Here is a 12,102-nt window from a genome sequence, read left to right as displayed (position 1 = left end):
TAGAAATATTTGGAAAACTCGAGTGAAAGAAATATAGAAGTAGAAATTTTCTAATAAGTATGAGATTTAGAATTCTTTATAAAAAGTATCTTTGCTTTAATTGCTGTTGTAGTTAATAATTCATTTCAGATCATTTCCCCTATATTTGATCACAATTAAGAAATCCTACTCATTTATGTTAAGTTGCTGTTGGCAGGCCAATTTGGAATAGTCATATGGGTGTGAACAGAACCTGAGTTCTGTAGGAAGACGCTATGTGTGCAGGGGTCATTACCATAGAAAGTGCTTGTGACTGGACCTCTGCCTGATCTTGTCTGGCCTTCAACAGTGTTCAAATCCAGCTAAAATCTTATTTCATCTAAGCAACTGCTGTCTCCGTTTTTGTAAATCTTTGCCTCAACTATAATAAGACAGTGATCTAAATCTGCATAACAATTGCACCCTGTCCCCAGGACTTGAAGGGTGTTCTAGCCAAACACAGATTCAATTGACTGCGTAACCGTGCCCCTGAATCGCAGCACCCTGACTGGAAAGGAGGCACAACTCCCTGAAGCCACTAGAAGCCACCCTTCTTCCTATTATTTGAGACATGGCGTGCAGTCCTCAGGTCACACTGGGACCACCTAGCATCTGCTGCTGGGTGACATGGCCGGGAGCAGCTCTGTCCTCTCCTGGCACAGTAGGCAGACCCCTCATGAGACCCTACTTGTAAAAAGCCGGCCTGGGAGCCCGTGTCTCCAGGGGTCTCTGGACTATGATCTGCAGTGCCCGCTGACCTTGTTTGGTAGAAGACAAGTGCTCAGCTTAAGATCACAGTGCTACTGGATCAAAGCGTCACCCGGAGGTGGAGGGGCCTCAGTGTCGCTGCTCCCGGCTGCGGGTTTGGTAACTGCCCACTTTGTTCCATGGGCGGCACAAATAACGCCTTTTCTTGTTTTTGGTGCCAGCCTGGAATCGACGGTAAGGCTCTGGTCTGCTGAGGTCAGGCTCAGATGGTCCTGCAGACCCAGGTCACTGGTGGTGAGCTCATCAGCGCTGGCCAGCAAGAGGCGGCCAGGCTGGGCAAGTCTGGGCCCCGTTCCTGCTGTTTTCGAGCTCACGGCTCTCCTGGGACTTTCACTTCATGGAGTTACAGAAGATGAGACTCTACCCCAGGGAACTGTGTTTATAGAGTTATTCACATCTCATAATCTCCAGAGCTATGAACCCAGCCATGTCGAAAATTACCTTCAGTTGTTAATCCTTGCAAAGAAAAAAAAACTAGACAATTATTTTTGAAAACACAAAAAGCCTCATATAATAAAAATTAAATTCCCACATGAGATTCAATTTCTACTCATTAATTATGGAGAAATTAATAATCACTAAATCACCAGAAGTAAAAAAGTAAATCATTCATCACTGGAGAAGTAGGTTTATAAGAAACAGGCTGTTACTGGCTTCCGAGCTTGGATGTCTGAGATGTTGCCACACATACACACAGGTTCAGCTCATCCACCCACCGAGGTCAGGGCCATGTACCTTTGAGTTCCTTCTACATATAAAGATGTACATACCTCACATCCTCACTGATGAATAATCTCGCACGTTCTTCTTTCTGACACTCCATTTCACTTTCAGACATGAGGCTATCCAGAGAAACAGGTTTGGTTCCAAAGGCTCAACACAGAGTAATTTTGAAAAAACCCTGTGGCTACAGGAACGTCAGTAGATGACACCCAGAGTGTCACAGAGAGGGGAGAGGAATACGTCTTGACCCACTGCTGCCTGGGCCTTCTGGACAGCGCCTGTCTGGAGGGACATGTCTTTAGACAGCTGTGCAGGCCCCACAAAGTCTCTCCAAGGGCTAGATCACCTGCAGTTGCAGCGACTGAGACGTTTTGGTCACTTAAGGACATCTGGGAGCCTCAGTGAAGTAAAGCTAAGCGAGTTTAAGGAGCCACACCCACGCTCAGGACCCCAGCCTCAGGCGGCCCTCTTGGCGGCCCTGTCCATGTCCCTACCTGCTGCGCTGCTGGCTGCAGCGAGGCTCCATGGCACCGTTTTCCAGTGGACACCCTGCACCGCCTCAGCCTCCTCTGAGTCAAAGCCTGGGGTGGAGCCTGCATTTGCCGCTCCGTGACCTGGGCCAGTCCCCTCCCAGGTCTCTGCGGTCCACAGGTGGGCACCCTCTCCGCTCATCTTTTACCTCCCGGTCCATCTTTCCTGGGCACTATGCAGGAGGGAAGAAGGCCTGAGACTAGAGCTTCTCTCCTCGTGCCCCGTGGAGGAGCCAGGTGACTTGTTTAGTGGAGAATCACAACCTGCGTCCGCCTGGAGCTCAGGCCGTCCTACCCTTCCCTGCAAGAGGCCAAGGAAGGGAGGGTGTGATGGGAGTCAGGCAGAGCCCACGTGACGTGCAGGTGGCTTTCAGGAGGCCCCTGGGGTTGGTGCATGTGAGTGAACGCGTGGTCTTGGCAGGTCTGGCCAGTGGCTGCACTGCTGCTGTCCTCTGCCATGGCCAGCTCTGCAGAACTGCGAAGTGCTGAGCGGATGTCAGAACAGGAAACGCCATGGAAATGTGGTGCTCTTTAGCAAAATATATCAGATTTTTTGTTTCTGCCTTTATGATCATTACACTTAAACTGCCATTAGGATAAGATATACAATCTGATGTTAGCAAAGCATAATGAGAGGCAAAAACAAAGGAAGATCCACAAATTCCACCACATAGGTTTTTTAAGAAAATAGTCCACAAGTTGGAAGTTCCTGAAATATGGTTCCCTTGAAGTAATTGAGAGGGCTTGTGAACTCAAAGGCCCCTCCGCCAATGTGTCTCCAATTAGGAAAGCCATCGGGTGGGTTGGACGTTTATTGCATCTGAAGTGTGGCATGAAGCTGACGTAACCCCTTGTACATCTGCCAGAGTTCTCAGTTTTGGCTTCACTCTTCGCAAGCCCTGCTGAGATGTCACAGGTTGCATGTGAAACCAGGGATCTGCATGTCCCTTACGGCAGAATGTGTAATCCACGCTGGGGATTGCTCCCGGCTGTGCGCGCTGGACTGGGTCCCACAGGGGCTGAGGGTTCACTCTGCGCCCAGCACTCAAAGGGGACCCCATTTCATCCAGATCCCATGATCTGCCCCCAAAATACAGCAAAGTAAAGGAGCCAGCAGTTTGCCATACAGTATGAATGCTATAACTCAATGAAATTGTCTGTTTTAACCAAAATTCTTTAGAAAGATTTACACAACTGCTTGATTTCTGACTGCCATACAGACATATGTGCACATATATTTAGTAAGTCAAATCTATTGATATTAATTATTGGTTACATATGCACATAGATTACATTATAGATCTATCAATCATTTGCTTTTTCCAAATACCTAGAAGCCCAGTTTTCACAGAGTAACGTTTGGGTCCAGTAGATTCATTTTGTCTTCTTTTAGTATAGTATATTTAAAATCTTCCGGCCTATCCTAATATTGATTGATGCATAAACAAGGTTTTCCTTGAAACTCGGAGACCTGTTAGCTGGTTGGATTCTTTCTTTGGGTTTCATGCTGATGCCATGAGACACTCAGGTCTGGTCTCGTTTGTTTGACCTGCTGGTGGTTTTCAGGGAGTGTCTGCGCTTTTCTTCCTGTTCTGTGAGTTGAGCTTCCGTCACTGGTTTAAATGTGTCTGGAGACAGCTCGTGGGACCAGCTAGAGTCACCAGGTGAAATGAGATCTACTGGACGCGGAGAAGCTGCCCTCACATCAGAGGGACAAGGCTCCCCAGTGAGGACACAGACCAGAGCCACCCTCAGCCTCGGGCACTGTGCGCAAGTCCACCCTGCACACGCATCAGGGCCTGAGGCGCCCTGGGAGTGGAGCACCAAGGACACCCTGCTTCCTCCGTCACCCACGAAATAGACCTGAAGGTGACGTGTAGCCTGACTCCAGCAAGGCACACGGGAGATAGGGGCTGTGAGCCAGTGCTGCCCCGGCCGGGGGCCCAGGGCTGAGCATCTGACTCTGCTGGAGCGTCAGCCCACCACAGCGGGAGGGCGGAAGGACACAGCCCCTGGAACTAAGCAAGGTCCACACCAGCCCCAACGCCTGGGGCGCGGCTGCACGTACTGCTCTCTGCTCAGGGACTCGGAGGCAAGCATTCCCGAGAAGGCAGCTGCTTGACCACATGGATTTGCTGATAGGCTAGTGTGCAATTCACAGCCGACTCAAAGAGCTGAAACACCTGCCAAATCCAGGAGGCGGCGTCTGGGGTCAGCACTGCCACCCCGAAAGGACTGGGTCAGAATGGCCTACCTTGGGGAGTGGCCAGCAGGAAGGTGGGCGGGACACTGACACGTTTCTAACCTTGCTATGACATCCTGTCTTGTAAAACCAGCTACCCCAAGTCATGGAGCCACAGAGGCCTGAGGCAGCGCCTAACACAGAGCAGGCAATTTGTCCCTCAATTTAGACACTGGCACAATTTCCTGCATTTTACTGAAACCTGCGTGTATAAATGCCACCTAAGGGTGCTGTCCGGTAGCCCAGTCCTCCGTCTTTTCTGGTATTTTCTGTTGCCTGAACTCAAACTATATTTGAATTTCAGGTGATTCTCCAGTCCCAGGAAGAGAACAGAAGGATGCCTCATATATAGGGGAAATGAACACCGAGCCCCAGAAGCCAAAGACGGTGGGGTGGGAGTCAACTACACTTGGCTGTAGAAGAAAACTAGCCTGCTCTGGGGTCCTGTCTCCTTCCACCCTCGGCCACAGCCAGTGGATGGAGAAGATCCAGGGAAGAGCGTCTGCTTCTTACCCAGACGCTGCTTCCATTCAGCACTCCACAGGGACCTGTGGCTCCAAGCTGGATTCCAGGTGGGAGGAGACCCACAGCCCCTGGCCAGACAGCCCCCTTGGCTACACAGCCACCCAGCAGAAGGAAAGGCTGAGCTTCAGGGAGAGCTAGCATGAAAGAAGGAGAGAGAGAGAGAGAGAGAGAGAGAGAGAGAGAGAGAGGAAGAAAGGAGGCGGGTGTGCAGATGTTGCCGTGATCGTGTTGAAGGTTCATCTTCTTAGAACTATTACACAGACATCTTCCACCTAAAAACTAACAGATCACAGCAAGATGGGTGTTATCTGGAATCAGGCAGCCATGAGTGAAGTGATCCATTGATAGTAGTATAGGGACCCCCAACAGTCCCACCTGTTGTCACCCAGCAGTGAATGCTGCTCTGACTAGACCCTGCCTCGCGTCAGACAGCAGATCCCTGTGCGGCCGCAGCATTCTCCACTGCACACGGCGGACACCAGCCGAGACGGCCTGGGTTGCAGGGCGACGGCCGGCCGAGATGGGGCAGCATGCACCTGGGCGGCCCCTGGTGTGCCCACTGCACCTGGCTCTCTAGGCCTCACTGCAGCGAACGAGGGAGGAGCTGAAGTCGGGACGACACACCAGTCTGTGGCGGGCAGAGCTGGGGACCCAGCTCAAGCAGTCGACTCGGGAGACTGAGCTCACGGCACTGCACTAGACTGCCGTACACAAACCCGTGCTGGACTGGAAGGTCCCCGTCCTGCCTCGGATCTTCACCCCACAGGCGCTGCATCTGCTAGACTGCAAGTCAAGGACGTTGCGTCCACATCTCTCCTGACCAAACTCCACCCGGTTTTGATAATAGGCTGACAGGAAGGCTGTCATCGTGGGAAGCAAGGAGCCTGGGAAGCAAGGAGCGCGGAGGAGCCGGGAGTCGCATCGCGGGAAGGAGGAAGGCGTCGCCTGCTGGAGCCAAGGCAACACGTCTCCCCTCGGGACCTGCACCGCGTGTTCTTGCAGAGACTTCACGTTGAAAGCAGCCAGCCGTGCCTGTGACTCTTCCACACGGGAATGGAGGGGAGGCGCCCTGACCTGGCGTAGCATCCAGAGAAGGCTTCAGCAACCAGCGCATGTGATTGGCCTGCTGAGGCCCAGACTAAGGCAGCCAGAGAACACCTGGGAAGGCCCCTCTGCTAGCCGCCGAGGGTCCAGCCCGTGCCAGGAGTTAAGGAAAGGAAGAAGCACGTGATGGAAGCAAACACCACAGGTCAGCTCTTTCTGAATGATGTTCTATGCAGAAATTTCAAAAGCATTCAGACACTAACAGTAAAAATTAATGTAGCAAGATCTTCAGAACATCAACAGACCAAAATAATGACTATATCCATGAATAAAAATAGAAAACTCTGGAACATCAAAATGCACAGATTTAATGAAATATAGGATGGAACTTCTGCCTGAAATCTCCAAAGCGTGAAGATATGACGACAGCCCGGCAGTGGAAGACTGCAGCACCCTCTTGGGTTAAAAGTCCCAAGGAGGCACGCTTGCCAAACATGTTTCCAGTGAGACTCAGAGCCAATGTCATCCAGGGAAGATGCCGGCAGTGTGCTTTGAAATTGACAGGACCGCATGTAAATGCAAAAGGCTAAACTTATTTAAGGCAATATGAGGAAGGGTTTCTGTTTTCAGGTGTGGCTGTTGCCACAGAGCAGAGGGCACAGGCGGGAGTCGCCTGGGAGAAGTGACCGGGAGCTTTGCTCTGTGGGCACAGCACTCCCTCCTGAGCGTGGCCAAATCTGCATGACCACTGGGGACATTCTGCCTGGGGGTTGCACCCTGGAGGTGAAGCGGCAGGCACATTTTCATTTGTCACCGTGTTCCAGGGTCCACCCGGCCCAGTCACACTGCGACTCGCCGGGCTCACGTGGTGGCGGGGTCGGCCGCGGGGCTGCGGCCTCCCAGCTCTTCTTCGGCTTCCTGCACTCTCGTCACGAAGGGTGAGGGTGTCTGGTCTCCATGGGCACTCGTCCCACTCACCACGGCTTCCCACACCACCTACCCACCTCCCAGGGTCCTGCCTGCTCAGGCATCACCTGGGAGCTTCAGGATGCGTACGCAGACTTCATGGGGACAGGAGTATTCAGATCCTAGCATGTCGTAAATGTCCATGCTATTAGTGACCAAAGGACTTTCCTTGAGGCAGAAAGACTTCATATTCATTACAAGACATGATTTCTTTGGAAATATTTGTACTCTCTTCCAGGAAATCAATACAAAACAGAACTTAGTAGAATAAAATCTGATCCTAAGTTGGGAACCACTGGCTTCCATATTTTGTAGAGTTAAATATAGAATTACTGTTTAGGACAACATGATAGTATGAACAGCAAAGACTGTGAGAAAACAAAATCCACATTTTTTGACCACAAAAATGTGGAGGAGGCCAGCGTAACACGTTCACACATTTCCCACCCTTTGAAAGGGGGCCAAGTCATAAATACATCTGATGCCCTTTCACGATGGAAAGCCGCAGCAATCCAGCCGCAGTGCCCTCCCCGCCCAGGACTGCACGCCACCCCGGCCTTCCAAGAGGCTGGGAATCGACGCGATCCTTAGGGCTCCGCGGGTGTTTCAGATTAGAGGAGATCACAGTTCCTGATGTGCTGAAAGGTTCCTGGAGGTTTTTAGAAGGTCCCCAGCCAAGTTTGGTTTCTGAAAGTGTGTCTAAGGTCCTCCACGCCGCCAGCCCTCGCCAAGCGCTCTGCAGGCAAGACATCGCTCTGCCTGAAATAAACCCTCAGCATAAAGCAGCGAATCTCCTTCCACCCAGCCTTCCGCTGACCCCCACGCCAGGCGTGCTCTTACAAGTTGGACATGAATCGAAAACCAAGCCGAGTCCAGCCTTAAAGCACCCATGCGTCTAAGATCGATCCCTTGGCAGTGTGAAGTGACAACTGGGAGCCACGACTGTGGGATGCGTGGTGGGACTGTCACTCCTGAGAGTCATGCGCAACGAGGGCAACATCATAGAGGGTCCACGGGGACCACACCTGAAAACTGATCCCAGTAGACCGAGTGAGTGCCCGGGGTCACAGGGGGCAACAGCAGCCCAGCCTGCGTGCTTCCAGCCCTGGTTCTAGACTGTCACCCTGATCAGCCCTGAGATACCGGGGAGCTGGGAGCACGGGGGCTGTCGTCAGCGCTGAAGATGGAGAGACAGGGCTTCGACAGAGCCCGAGACTCACCCAAGGTGTCCCCCAACACACGGTCCTCGCCGCAGCATAGATGGTGATATCCCTCACACTCTCCATCACTACCACCCTGCTGGTATTGATACCGTCTAGATTTGCACATCAACTCTAAGTGCTGGATTCTAACTTATTCCAAGAGTTACCTTTGGAAAGAAAAATGTCTCCACTGTGCCTGGCCTGAGCAAGGCCACGGCCTCCTGTCTCAGCCTCAGGGACGCAGGGCGCACAGAGTGGTTTCCTGGCAGCTGGAGTCACGGGAAGGGCAACTGTTCCCCTTCGACATGGCCCGCCCCCTCCTGGGCCGCAGTGCCTCCACCGTAGAGCTGCGCACCAAGGACAGGACCTCATTACCGCAGAGGGGACTCTGCCGGGGCCTGGGGCACACGGCTCCTTCCTTCTGCCCCCTCCAGTGGCCCCAGCTTGCTCCGTAGCTGGCTCGCCTGTCTGTTCTGCAGGCCCACCCTGCTGCCCCACGTACTTCCTCTATTAGGAAGTAGGCCCGCAGTGAGACTCCTAAGGACTGCCTGCGACCCGTGAAGGGCCCACGGGGAGCCAGCAGCTGCAAGCATCCCTGCCAGTGCCCAGCAGATGCAGGGAGAGTCCTGCAGAGGGCAGCTTCTTCACCAGGGAGGCCCAACTCCTGGAGAGCGCGAGTGGGCAGGGCTGCCTCTGCCTCTGGTCCTGGAGCACTGAGTGAGTCAGACCCCCCAGGGCAGTGGGAGAGCTGCCCGCAGGGGTCTGAGCAGAGCTGCTCCTGCCAGCCCTGTCCTTCCTCCCGGGCTCCTGCTGGTGCTCCAGCCTTCTCCCAGGGTGCACTGGTGTCTCTGTTTCTGGTAAGAAGCTCCGGCCAGCAATTCAGTGCCCTGGGTGGTGGTACCACCGTGCCCCCCAGCGAAGCCCCCAAACCTCCCCTCAGAGGAGCAGCCCACCCTGGGCTGCATCCTGGCCTCAGCGCAACCCTGAGGGCAGGCCCTCCAGGAGCGGGCGCTCCACAAACAGGAAGACAGGTGTGCAGACCTGCAGGCCAGACCTGCAGGCCAGACGCTAGAGACGGGCAGAGCCCGAGCCGGCAGCCAGGGCCTGGTTGACCAGCTCTCCCTCCCAGTAACACGCCCAGGTTCAGATCGAAATCTCCTTAGTGGAGCAAAAGAGCTTTTCCTAAGCAATTATGTTGCTATTTCTTTCCATTATTAGTTGCTAGATAGTCCAAGCTGTGATTTTGCAACTTAGAACTGATAGAACTCACTCAAATCTTGTGTAAATTCTTCTAAAGGAAGAAAGGGAAACATTTTAGACATTCTTTTTAAAAACACAGAATGCATTGTAAGTGAGATCTTCCTTATAATGTTATTTTCTCCCATCCCTCAATTTATGTTCCAAATGTCCTCTAAAAATTGGCACACTTCCATTCCCAGGGCGTGTTTGAAACATTTTAAACACTCATTCAGCAGGCATTGGGAAGTGGCTTTAGGAAGAGGTGATTTGAAGGCAAGGTCTCATATTGCTCTTTCAGTCTGTATTTAACAAGTGAAAGCAGAATGTCCTGGCTTGTGGAAATTCTGTGTGGACCCGACATGTAGAGCTTTTGCAACAGGCACTGACTTATTTAAGGAACAGTTTTTATCCAGGTTTTTCCTTCGCACGGCAAACTTCACATGTGGTACTCTTTCCTTTTCACAAAGAGCAAAGAGCAATCTCCCACACGATTGAGCCGACCAGAACACATCCGCAGTGTGCATTGTGAGCAGGCAGCTCCCGCTACAGCAGAGTTTCCGTCCCACTTTTTGATGTTGGGTTGGCTTGGTTGGATGAAAAAATTAAGCAGGGGCTGTCAATCTGTTTTCTTTTCGGGTCTTTTCTCTTCCTTTTGAAATGAGCCATGGCCGGCTTTCTGTGGTGTGGTAACCAGCCTGACCTAATTTAATGGCCGTGACTCGTGAGGTTCAAAGATAAATGCTGTTATTCAGCCGCCCGCTCTGTGCTTCCCTGCTTCCCTGGGACCCGCTGCACTTGGCATTCAGCGCCCTCCTCGCTCTTTCTGGGCTGGCACAATGTTGTTCAGGGGTGTCGACATTCACCACTTCTCTTTGATGCCTCCTCCTTTGCTGCATGTTTGTGTGTGGGGAACGCCGCCCTTTGTGGGACCAGACTAAACAGTCTTTGATGGGCCACACGGCGTCACTGCTGTGCAGGCCGCGCTCTCATCCTGACCGGGCGACGGGCGGGAGGCGGGGTGGCAGGGCCCGGCTGCAACCCCGATTCACCCACTCTGCCAGCAGAGCGCTCCCGGGCCAGGCTGTGCGCGCTGGAGAGCCTTCTCCTCTTCCCAGATCCACGCGAGCCTCGTAAGGAGAGGGCACGCCGTTTCACTGGGGCTTCCTTCCGGAGCAGGGAGAGTCCACAGAAAAAAGAAGGCCGTCTGCCCCAAGCCAGGCCCGCTCGGCAGAGGAGCATCCTCGGGCTGCAACAGTGCGTAGCCGGCAGGGCTCAGAGGAGCCTGCAGAGGGACCCCAGTTAATCTGTCAACCTCTGGAGCTCCCTTGATGTGTACCGTCTGGGGGCCTCTGTTTCTCAGAGAGGAACATATGCTGCATGCTTATGGGGAATCAAACAAAGTGTCGATTCAGAGGGAGCCCGAGCAGGCGTGTCTCGCCAGCCACAGGTGCTGCACGGCCCTCCGCCGCCCTCCACCGCCCGCAGCCACCCGGCAGACCCCGCTCTGAAAAGCTCCCCAGCACGAGGCCTTTGCAAACTGCCTCTCGGAAGCCGTGAATGGGCCCGTTCTGCCCCAGGCAGCACCATCTGAAATGGCACAAAAACCTGCTGTGCCACAAACAGGCCATTCTACTAAAAAAGTCAAAAGAAATCCAAGAAAGCTGTTTCCCTTCTCAAACTTTAGTTTGCCAGGACCCATGAAAAGAGATTTTTTATCTTGCAAATGAGGTTAAAAAAGAAGTAATTACAAGGACATCATTAAGAAAAAAAAGTCCCAAAGCGTACCAATAATATTGTACCTTAAACAAACAGGAAAGACTATTTATAGATGCCAAACGCCAAAAGCCTGCAAATTAGCGCCAAAAAGTTCCAGTACCTCGATTCTCACGACGCATTAAGTGACCAGGAGAACGCTCATGCACACTTGTCTTCACACAGTGACAAGGCCTTTGGAACTGCTCATCAGTCGGTGCACACAAAGCAGCGTTATAACGAAACCACACAAAGCCCTTCCACAAAGGCCCTCATTTGTACCAAGTAATTATATGCCGTGCCGCCTGACGCAGGTGAGGGGCCTCTGAAGTCATCCTGGCCGACGGGAACAAGGGTGTCCCCTCGGTCTCCCTGAGCTGTGTGTCCCTGCTCTCGGAGTTCCCCAAGATGCAGAGGACTGGCTTTGAGTTAATGACTCCACACTGAACACAGAAGGCAGAGCAGGCCCTGGTTCCAACCAAGACAGAAGTGTTATCACCAGACATGGCGGTTTTGGGGCTGGGAACCCTGGGAGTCCCAGAAGCTGTCACTTACAAGGTCCAGAAAATCACAGAAGGAGCTCATATCTTAGTAGCAGCTGTATGATTTTTTCCTGCATACAGTTTGGTTCCCCATTTAACTACAAAAGTTAACTAGAATTAATACCAGCCTGCCTTTGCTCATTAATTCTTCCAGTCTGTGACCAGACCACAAAGGTTCATCTACACTTCTAAGATGACGTGTGGGCAAGTCAGCACTAGGACTATAGAAATGAAAGGTAAGTAGAATAAGATTTTGGTGACGACATCCTGATATTGCTGGAACACATGCAAACAGGCTGTCACTGCCTTAACCAAGTTTCCCCTGAAATTAAATAAAATATCAGATATTTAAAATTAAGAAAATTCTAAATCCCTTAATATCTTTACTAAAGGGGAAAATTTGAGCTACTAAATATCAAGACATAATTTAAAGCCAAAGTAATTAAATATTTAATATTGACTTGTAGATCAATAAATCAAATAGGAGAACAAAAGAGAGTCCCCAAATAGAACTGACCACCTATAAACTCAGTTTATAAAACAACACAGAA

The sequence above is a fragment of the Sciurus carolinensis genome, chromosome 10 (assembly GCF_902686445.1).
Source record: "Sciurus carolinensis chromosome 10, mSciCar1.2, whole genome shotgun sequence".
Classification (NCBI taxonomy): Eukaryota; Metazoa; Chordata; class Mammalia; order Rodentia; family Sciuridae; genus Sciurus; species Sciurus carolinensis.
Note: the sequence above shows the minus strand (reverse complement) of the source record.